Source organism: Tenebrio molitor, chromosome 1 (genome assembly GCF_963966145.1).
Source record: "Tenebrio molitor chromosome 1, icTenMoli1.1, whole genome shotgun sequence".
NCBI classification, from domain to species: domain Eukaryota; kingdom Metazoa; phylum Arthropoda; class Insecta; order Coleoptera; family Tenebrionidae; genus Tenebrio; species Tenebrio molitor.
In genome coordinates, this window is record NC_091046.1 from 13,405,288 (window position 1) to 13,417,021 (window position 11,734).

The following is an 11,734-nucleotide window of genomic DNA, read 5'->3' on the forward strand; positions in this document are numbered from 1 at the left end:
TCATAAATAAAAACAAATATTGTCCTACAAACTGCGATGGCTCCTGCAGATAGAGTACTAGCGGCGGTCCTTGGAGAGCTCTATCAGTTTCAGTTCTCGGATATCGCCCACCCGCTGCAGGATTAATTTTACCTCAGAATGAAATATCTGTGCGGGGCAACACGTTTCTTCCGGCTAGCGATTCTAGCAGCATTCCGAATATTAAGGATTCAGAATGGCTCGGTAAAAGACCTTTTCATCTATCAAGATCAGACTTATGTCACTGCGTCTTTAGTTGACATTTGGAAGTTTTTGTCTATGCGATTATACATTATGTTACGTTTCCAAGAAACAGATCTTAGATAACAAATGATGGTAGGTTTTTAGATTCCATATTGGACTTTAAATTCGACGGAAGTAATGGAACATTCCGGCTTTTTGAAAACATGGTAAAATAAGTGTAAAACAAGTGTTACGTAACTAAAAGTGTTTTACGTTGAATTGTACCCGAGGAAAGAAAGCTCTAATTAGTCGACATGTCAACCTATTCAACATGTAACATGTAATACTAGTTATATCTGAAAGTCGAGCCATGAAGTTGTGAAGTGGCAGTGATTAAGGCTCACACAATGTTCATTTAATTAAAAAAAAAAATAAAAATTGATATAAAATTCTGTGGAAATTAATAATCCTAGTTTAATTTTCATCAAAAATAACTTTTAGTTGCTAACTTCACATTATCCGTAATATGTACTATTGGGAGCATGGAATTTCGGGCAGCAATTTACCTGTCATTTAAAAAAATCCAATGTAGTCTAAGCCTAAGTGTCATAAATGTCATAATAATTAATTTTGACAGAACTGCAAAATAAACTGTCACAATAATGCACAATTATTTTACATTTTAGTTATTGATTTCCAAAGTTTAATAAAAAAGATGGTTTTGTTTTCAGAAAATCACATCTAAGCACTTGCAGTTTTTCAGAATTGATGAATGCAATTTGCAAAATTACATGAGAGAATAGTAGATATTAAAATGAGGTTATTAATACGTCTATCACATAAAGCCTATTTCACATTTTATATCAGTCAAATTTCAAGTCTGCCCGAAATTCCGTGCTTCCAATAGTACATCGGAGCGGAATAAAATACAAATATTGGATTCAGGTGCGTTAGATTGAGTAGTTTAAAATTAGTTTTGAATTAAAATATTACAATGGACCACATAGGCATCAAATCTTAAATTAATAAAGCATTTCCTAAAACTTGTCGTTCCAGATGCTTATCAATTGTTTTTGACGATTATTTTATACATGTACAGTTGCGGACATGGAATTTTAGACGTCAAATTTATGTCAATTCAAAAAATGTCAATGTAAGCCACGCTTCATTGTCATTATGATTGACGTTTGAAACTATTTGACATTTGAAAGTTTATTTTTGGCATGTCAGTATGATAAAAATTATAAAAATTGAAAGAGGAGTTAGTTGCACCTAAAGCCAGTTTTACATTTTTATGTCAATCGAATGACAAATCGTCCGTGCGCCCAATAGTACTATTCGTACTATTCCGGACACGGAATCTTGGCCACAACTGACATTTAACTGACAAATATGTGTGAACTGGCCTTTATTGAATATAACCCAACTTTTGACTCGATAATGCCATTTCCCTGCTTTTTTGATGTTACAAGAGAAACTTCAAAGTGATGATTGGTTTACATTATTTTTTTTTAGAAATGTCTAAAAAATGTTGGCCAAGATTCCGTGTTCGGAATAGTACATACTCGTACAATTCGGAGTAAAATACTGGTATAACAAGCCCTTTTAGACATTTAGGTACAAAATTCAAAATTTAACTTAGTTACTTCCAAGATATCCATATTATAGTGCAATATATTTGTATCATGCTTAAACAATTATCTGGTTCACTTCCTTGCAGTATAAACTGGACAGATATTCAAAGTTTAAAATAAACATAAGTGTTGGTAACGCACTGGCTTTTGAAAAAATTAATACATTTACTATCCGTTTATTAAACTCCCGCACTGTCAGTGTCAGATTTTTTTTTTTTGGAGTTTACCTATGGTGACATACCTTTTCAGCTGCCTGTACACAAAATCTAGTTATAAAAACGTCAACAAGAAAAGGTTGGTTATATTAATGGAGTGAATTCTCTTCTTTCCAAACAATAATTAACAATACCCTGCTTCTCTCTGGCCGTTAACAGTATTCTTTTACATTTCATATCTTCTTCTTGTTCAGCCATTTCGTGTAAGTAATTCTTTGAATGAAAGAAAGCGAATTTATTAAACGTAACTTCAAATTTGAAATTTGAAATTTTTGCGCCAACGTTAAAGTAAAAATTACTAGCTTCAAAACGGCAGTGCGGCAACTTACAAACAGTTTAGTAAATGGACAGTACTTGTTGAAACGTGTAATTTTCACCAAATACTGGCTTAACTTATATCAGTATTCTAACGTGCGTTCATTTAAATTTTTCCTCAAAGTAGGCATTGAAGATTCGTTTGTGAACGCACTCTACGGATAACGGATCAGCTGTTTAAATCTTACGCACGAGTGGTGCGTTCTGAATCGACTAGCCAACGCTAACTTTAAGGATAAATTTAATAATTTAAATAAACGCACTTTATAATAAACAGTTAGTTCATGGCACGAGCTCACGGACCTCTAGTATTCCTTTAGGTCTACCAACACGGATACGTCAGTTAAAATTCGATTAAAACATTTTCTTCTCAGAGAAAACTACAATTTTTCATAATTCATTATGATTAAAGTACCGCCTGACAAACTGTAATCTATTCATTTTGTTTTCCTTTGTTAAATATTGTTTCCGTGCTGCAGAATAATTTTTCAGTTCAGGTTTTTTAATTCTGGGACGTGCTGTCTAAATTGATGCAGGAAAGTTTGCTGCTTCCTTTGTGGCAATTGCAGTGCTGAAAGGTTGTTCTCGGAGAAAATCTTCATCTTCAGACAAAAGAATATCTTGATCCGTTTTTTCTACCAATGACCCTGTAATGATTTGAATACATTACTTTTTCCGCCAAATATTTGAACCTGCGCAAACGGTAACAAATGTGGTCGTGATCGTCATCGAATCGGAGGAGCCCTACGTTGTGATTTTCTTTTGGCGGAAAAGGTTCGGAATGCAAACGGTGAGGGTTCCAGTTGGAAGAGTGCCGCAAAATAAAACAAACATGTGAGGGACGCAAAATACCTTTTATTAAAAATGTCTGTAATAACTTTGATGAAAAAGAAATTGGAACGAATACAAAGGACAGAAATTAAGTTTAACGAAGTACAAGAAATTAACTAGTTGGGTACATCACAAAGATAAACGACAAGATGAATGCAACAATATGTCAAATAACAGAGAAACGGGCACATGACAGACAAAATGACAGTTTAAAGCTTGCAAAACAAGTAAACAAATTATAAGACAGTTATTACAGACAGGGACGGATGAAAAACCCTCTTCAAAAACCGTATCCCAGGTATTACTCATATTTTACAATTCGATTAATTACAAAAACAATGTTTAACTCGGAACTACGCGGTCAAGGTACTCCTTCGGGAGCTTAGAGCTGGAGGTAACAAACTTTCGGCCACGAGGGGACTCAGAAGAATTATCTGAATCATCTTGAAATCAAGCGACGTTTATAGATATTCGGGGTATTAATGAACGTCAGACGATTTCGCCGACCAAGTAAGAGTGACAGAGCGTCTCGGGGTTGTACGATTAGCATCACCAAACAGCATAAGCGAATATTTAGCTCCACCGTCCCCAACCAACCGTTTCCGGACAAAACCCCGAAATCTCTATAACCTCGACGGAAGCTTCACGAAAACATCCCGCCGCCGCAGATGCGAAGACCTAGGTCCGTCTCCGCTAACGGCTTTAAATAACCGTAGCTTCCACAGAAATTTACTAAACAAACCCCACGACTTCCTGATTGTCACCTAGCTCCCATAGGGGCGCACTTACAACATTTTACTTTAACCTTTACGAAATCTAGCAACAACACAAAGAAAAAAAAAACGAGTTTAATTCAATCGAACAAGCGTAACATTTAAACGACGAGAAAATTCAGCAAAACAAAGCGCAACATTAAACAATGATAAAGAAACAAAACAAAACGCAACATTAAACAATGATAAAGAAACAAAACAAAACGCAACATTAAACAAGGATAACATAAGCAAAAACAAACCGCAACATTAAACAATGAGGAAATAAAAGAGAACAAAACGTGAAGTTAAATAACGATAAAATAGAACCACTTTAAATGGCACAAATGGCAGTAAACAACATAAATCGCGAATACAATAATCGCTGGTAATGTTAAACAAAAGAAAATGGTGGGTCGAGTGCCGTTAAAATAAAATGTTAGTGAAGAAAAAAAAAGAAAACAAAATGGACGCTCGCGGTTCGGACGACGGCTCCTAATTTCCGAAATTACAAGATTACAAAAAAAGGACCTCCCGGGAGAAACTTAGGGATAACGCTTAAATTTAACAAATGGGCGCTTCTTAAAGAAACAGCATGCAACAAAATGAAATCTACAACATACCCTTACCACGTGGTCCTGGTCCCAAAAACAAAAACAAAGGACAACGAACGTGAGATGAATAATTACCCGTGTGGATAAAAAAAGAAACTGCCGGATTCTTCACGGGGACACAAAATATTTACTCGGGACGGTAGAGTAATTGGTTCGGATTTAACTTACAAATTTGAGAAACTTGGATCGCTCTTCGCAAGGTGTGTTCGTTTCGAAAAACTAAACAAAAGTGACCTACCCCCGTCAACCACCCGCGCGGGCCCGTTTCACCCCCCGCTATATTTCCGCTCGTAGTGCCTAGTCTAGCCGCTAGTACCTTCACATTTGGCGCGCTGTTGTGGCGGTACCGGAAATTTAAATTTAAATTTAAACTGGGTCACTACAACCCTATTCTTCGTCATTTTATTTTTTGCTAATAAACAGTAGGTATTATACATTTGTAATTATTACCAATATGCAATTCGAAATATTTTGCATCTTGTTATTTTTTTCGTGTAAAAAACCGTTCATACAACTTAATACATATTTGTTATAAATACCAGAATTGTTTGCTCTTAATGATACATATTTACCAAAGAAAATTCGTCATTAAATTTGAGCGCCCTGCATAATTTTACGGTGACAATTCCACTCAGAAAATTTCAACCAATCAGCTTGTAGTATTTTGAATCATTGGACCAATTGGGAACGAATTACACCGATAATTAAGCATGGTCCTAAAATTATCGAAAAATTATCGCTGTAATCATTTCCACCTTCCTAAAATTATCGCTGTAATTTTCTCCTCCTTCCTCGAATTTTGATCCACAGTAAAATTTTTGTTGTTTTCAACTACGTTAACTAACGCTTTGAGAGTCATAAAAATACGTATAAATTAAATAAATTGTCTAAAATTTGAAAATGAAATTTTCCTTCGTGGAATTGTCATGCCGAATACAACTCGATGGTACGAAATTGCGGGAAATTTTTCTCCTCATTTTACTCGTATTTGTTTCTTAGACAATTTCCACTTGTTCGCTACGCTCACTTGTGGAAATTGTCGTCGAAACAAATATGTACTCGTATAATGAGATCGAAAATTTCCGGCAATTTCGTACCCTCTCGTTGTATTACTAATGATAATTTCATTCATTATCGTTTTCGAGCAATAGTTAAGACTTTATTTTTTGGATTATAGTGACTATTTCCTTTGAAAAATTTAAGCCAATCAAAAAGCTCGAATATTTGAATTTTAGCCAATAGCGATCGAATTACAGCGATAATACTGCACTAGTCCAATTATCGATAATTTGCACTAGTGCCAAATTTTCGCGTAGTCCTAATTAAAAAATCATTTGCTATTAATTTTATATTTTAAAAAGAATGACGTTTATTTGTATTTACTTATTATGTAAATTTTTCTCAGAAAATAGTCTGCCAAAATATCCTCTCGTGCATGTCAAATTGTCGATAATTTTCTCCCGTGCGCTCCGCGCACTCCAGCAAATTTTTGACAATTTCACATGCACTCGGGATATTACTAGTGACAATTCCACTCAGAAAATTTCAACCAATCAGCTGGAAGTATTTTGAATCATTGGACCAATTAGGAACGAATTACACCGATAATTTAGCATGGTCCTAAAATTATTGAAAAATTATCGGTTATAATTACACGAGAGCTCTGAAATGATCGATTTGTAACACGAAAGCTCTCCTAGGTAACAACGAGTGTCACTTTGACAGTACTAATTTCCCGACACAATAGGATTGCAAACATCTGAGAAATCTACTTGACGAATTATCGAATTATCACTATAATCCAAAAAATGAAGCCTTACGATTGGTCGAAAACGATGATGAACTAGTGGTATGATTTATTATCGATGATATTATGAGTGAAATTGAGATGCTTCAATTTCACGAATTTAATATCTTCGATGATTAATCATACCACGTGTTATATTCGATGAGACAATATAAGGAACGAAATACAAAATTTTTCATTTATTTGTCAAACGGACAAATTTATTTCAATCAAAAATCGTAAGAACGAAAGTAAACAAGATAATAATTGTTTTGTTTTATATTATCGCTGTGATACCCATGCAACTAAGGAGTTTACGCGTTTTGATTGGATCATTCAGGATCACGTGATACATGAATTATATTGTCGCTGTAATCATCTCCACCTTCCACGAATTATCGCTGTAATTTTCTCCTCCTTCCTCGAATTTTGATAAACTCATTTTTGATCCACAGTATAATTTTTGTTGTTTTTAACTAAGTTAACTAACGTCGAAACAAATACTCATATAATGAGATCGAAAATTTCCGGCAATTTCGTACCCTCTCGTTGTAATGATAATTCGATAATCCTTTATGTTCTTTTTTAAATGTTTTAATTTTTATTAAAATTTTGATTAAAACGTAACACTCGTGTCATTTTTGACAAATTTCCTTCTGTTGCGCCTCGGGAAATAAAAAGGTCAAAAAATGACACTCGTAGTTGCTAATCAACTTTCGTATTACAAATCGATAATTTCGAAGCACTCATGTAATTACAAGTGATAATATTTCGATAACACTCCTTCTGCTTAATCAACCGTATTTTTTATAACATGATAATTGCGTTTAAACAAACCACGGCCTCCTAGAGACTCGTCTCTTATCCGGCCTGCCGCATTCATAGTTCCAAGCATTATTTTTGTTTTATAGGGTGCGCCACAATACGGGGCTTATGTGTTGTACTGATTGCCTGCCTTGCAGAAAATTATTGTTTTGTAGACGTGTTTTCAACATAAAATCCATTCAAAAATTAAAAAACCACCACCTGTTGCTTTAGGTTGGTAAAATTTAAAAAACCCTAGGTAGTTATTTTTTCTTGCAATGTTTGTAACTATAAATTATGACATTTGATTCAAAATTCAAATTGTTTTATTATTGCTCAGTACGATTCAGTTATTTATTAATTTTTATTATTTTTGCTTAAACATGCCCAGAAAAACAAGACACTTAATAAATACTTAACCTCAAAATTACAATTCTCACCAAATTTTACACTACACAGCGTTGCCGATAGTAATTATCGAGAAAAATGCGACGTTGGTGGTTTTTTGATTTTTGAATGGACTATAGTTTTATCGCACACATACATCTGACACTTTTTCAAAGTCTCAAATCAAAAACATTTTTTATGTACGGTAAATTTAATCTCTTTCTTTTTTTTTCTATTTGTCTGTGAGTGCAAGTTACAAAAATTTACAATCGAACGAGAAATTGGAATTTTAGCTTCTTCACTTGCAATGGGTTTAGGGTAGATTGTAAAGATTATAACTTATAATAATTACTAAAATAGTTACTAAAAAGGGATGCCGAATATCGGAAAAATGCTGATTGTTCGTCCCTCCTGGAATGAACTGCTCATAGTCGTAAATCTTCATTATTATCTATAATGTTTATAACCTACCCAAAACCCATTGCAAGTGAAGAAGCTAAAATTCTAATTTCTCATTCCCAAACTCTACTAGACCCACAAATTGATCATTGGGGTAACTTAGCCTTCATCTATCTTAGTAATAAATTAATTCCAATAAAGGGCTTTTCTTTTTCGAATTTGAATCTTGTAAATGTGACAAGCAATAATCACATTCATGGATTGCCTCCGTTATTTTCATAATTAAGTAGCCACATAAAAAAGCCGTTGCCGCCGTTTCAATTTGAAAATTGGTACTTGGCAAATAAGTAAAAGAAGACAATTTTTCTAGTTTTTTCAGAGAACTATCTTGCAAGTCTATGCTGCACCTTTTGACAACATCCAATTGCAAATGTGTTTTTCTACAGTGTGGAATAAAATGATTTACATCTAGTTACCTTTGGAATTTTCGCACATGTAAATTTTCCTGTACCGCTCTACTTTTTTTTTCGAAGTGCCGAACTAGGTATTATAGTCCATTCAAAAATCAAAAAACCACCAACGTCGCATTTTCCTCGATAATTACTATCGGCAACGCTGTTTACTGTAAAATTTGGTGAGAATTGTAATTTTGAGGTTAAGTGTTTATTAAATGTCGTGTTTTTCTGGGCATGTTTAAGTAAAAATAATAAGAATCAATAAATAAATGAAACGTGCTGCTAATACAACAATATGAACGAAATTCAAAGCAATTGAATTTTATTTTGAATCAAATAAATGTCATAATTTATAGTTACCAACATAGTATGAAAAAATATCTACCTAGGGTTTTTTAAATTTTACCAACCTAAAGCAACAGGTGGTGGTTTTTTGATTTTTGAATGTCATTTAGTTCTGTCAATAAATGTCATCAATCGAATTGACAATTGTTACAATTTACTAAATTGAATTAACGTTGGTGGCCACTTTCAACACTAGCTGTGACTTGCTTTTGTTAGCTCCTTTTTAATTTCAATCTTAACTAAAGTTTTTGACATTTTTTGATTAGCAATTTTGAAAAATTTCAGTAGGCGTATGAAACATAAAAAAAATTCATTAACAGCGGAAAAGATCGGCCAGGTCTTTAGGAATTCAAATAAAAAAAATCAATTATTTATTTCCGACGGTTAAAGAGTTATAAATTTGTTAATGAAACCCTGCAACCTCGCTTTTTTGCAAAAAAGATGACATAGGTCAAAAACGATAACAGATAAGTGTTGATAAAAAGACGTTCCAAACTCAAAATTTAACGTAGAATCGAAATGTGAAGTTAAAATGAGGCCTTTCCATTAAAAAAATAAAGATGGCGTCGATTTCCGGTATTTCCGGAAGTGCCACCATTTTGAAAATATTTCATTTGAACTTGAAGTAGTCGATTATAGTCAACTACCAATTTTCATATTAATATGATTTGGGGAAATCAGAAAGTTTCTAATGAACGGGCTACGTGAATCAGCCTGTATATGTATTTTGAGGTTAGGCTTTCTTTTTTTTTTGTAGAGCGGCATTTCGTATTTTTACAAGGGTAATGTAAAGGTAACTAGATGTAAATCATTTTATTCCACACTGTACAACCGTCAAAAAAAACGTGACATTTATGCATCGTTATCAAGTCGCAAAGTACCTATGTCATTTTTGATTGTGAAAAACTTTTTGACGAATATTTTAACATCCAAGGAAAATTTTACAAAAATTTAAAATTTTTAAAATGCGGTCGTAGAAAAAATAGTGTTTGTATTTCGTGCGAAAGATGATTGTTTTGTTAGCGCGTTCGAATGAGTTTGAAGCCTCGACCTGACGGTCTCGACCAAAAACTCATTCTCATGCCCTAACAAAAAACAATAATTTTGCGCACTTAATACAAAAATAACTATTTTGGCCTCCTGTGATGGAAACTTTGCAAACACGCACTGTTCGCGTCACACGAAACTTTGTTTTTACAGCAACTGTGCGACGGTGAATCTTTCCCACATACTATGCGGCAAAGTAAATAATCCTTGTTTTTAACCTTTAAGAAACGTAGAAGAAATACACAATTTTAACTTAATAAAGCTGAGTTTCAGGAGAACAATATGTATACATTTTGAATTCAATTAGTTTAGAAAATAAAATCCAAAAGAAATGAAAATAGCAGCGCCATCTGTCGGTTCTGCCTTACATTTGACAATTCTTGGGTGCGTTCCATTAAAATTCGAAAAGTAGTAATTGTTTTTAACATTTTAAATTAAAAAAACGTCGGCTAAAAAGCATTATACATACCTTGTGTGTGAAACATTTTGCAGCGCTTAGTTTATGAAACACTCCGCTGCGCGTCGTGCTTCAAATTAAACTTCGCGCTGCAAAATGTAACTTCCCACATTCGATTGTAAATAGCTATTTTGCGTTTGGCGAATCACGCTAGAAATACGGGAAATTTAATACCTCAAACTAAAGGAGTTGATGGTGTTCTTGTTCTACGAGTAGCTCACACTCCACAAAATGAAGAGGCTGTTCTTCAGGCTTTTGAGGAAGACGATACGTTGAGTATTAGAAGCGCCGCTAGTATGTTTAACATTTCAAAAAGCACAACACAGCGGATTCCAAAAGATAATCGACAGCATGTTTATCATTATACGCGTGTACAAAATCTCTTGCCTGAAGATCGTCCCTTGAGAGTGCAGTTCTGTGAATGGTTACTGCAACATGCAGCAAATCGCAACTTTGTAAAAGTATTTTATTTACGGACGAATGTTTTTTCTCGAGAAACGGAACATTTAACATGCATAATTATCGTGTATGGGCAGACCAAAAGGCACGTGCAATTCAAGTTAATGCACATTAACATCGGTTTAGCATCAATCTGTGGGCTGAGATTTTGGGAGATCCATTTGCAAGTGTTTATATAAAATATCGACTGTAGAGTTCAGGTTGGTCTGTTTGAATTTCCTCCAAGATTAAATGGCGAAGTCTGTGCCCATTTTCTTAACGAGGAATTGCCTGCTCTTCTACACGATGTGTGATGGCAATTCTTGGCACATTGCTGGTTTCAATACGATGGTGCTCCAGTGCAAGCTCAACAAGTCCTTGATGGAAGATATCCTGATTCTTGGATAGAACGTGGTGGGCCAATAAATTGGCCAGCTATATCGCCAGACTTCACACCTTTAGATTATTTTTTGTGGGGTCACATGAAAAACTATGTTTATCGCGAACCGGTGAAATCTTTATAACAACTGGATGGATTTATCCTTTCATCTTAGGGTGACGTGCCTCAACGCAGCTATTATTAAAGTATGTCACATTGACACTTCATTTCTGTCAAGCACAGTGGACCAACTAAATTATTATAAGAAAATGTAAAATATAAGTTATTTCCTAGCAACTAGCCGGATTACTTTTAGTATACCTTAGAAAAGGTTGAAAAGAGCTTCACGCGATTGGGAAATTTCAATAATTTACCATTTAAATACTCTACGGTTCTCGACGTTTATTTTTTCAAATTTAGTCTTAATTTTCACTCCAGAATATGCTATTAAAATATCATGCGTCCGGGACAGTCTGTATAAACAAAGGCCACGATTTCTGAAATAGTATTGATTACTAATTTCATTGTCTGTTGTACAAAATAATCTAATCAAATACTATTTGAGTTTTGAATTATTAACGGTTAATTTACTTCCTGCACAGCGACTCAAACTGCGTTTTAATGATAAAAATTTTCCATGCCCTAGCACCTATGCTCTCGTGTTTTTAATAATTT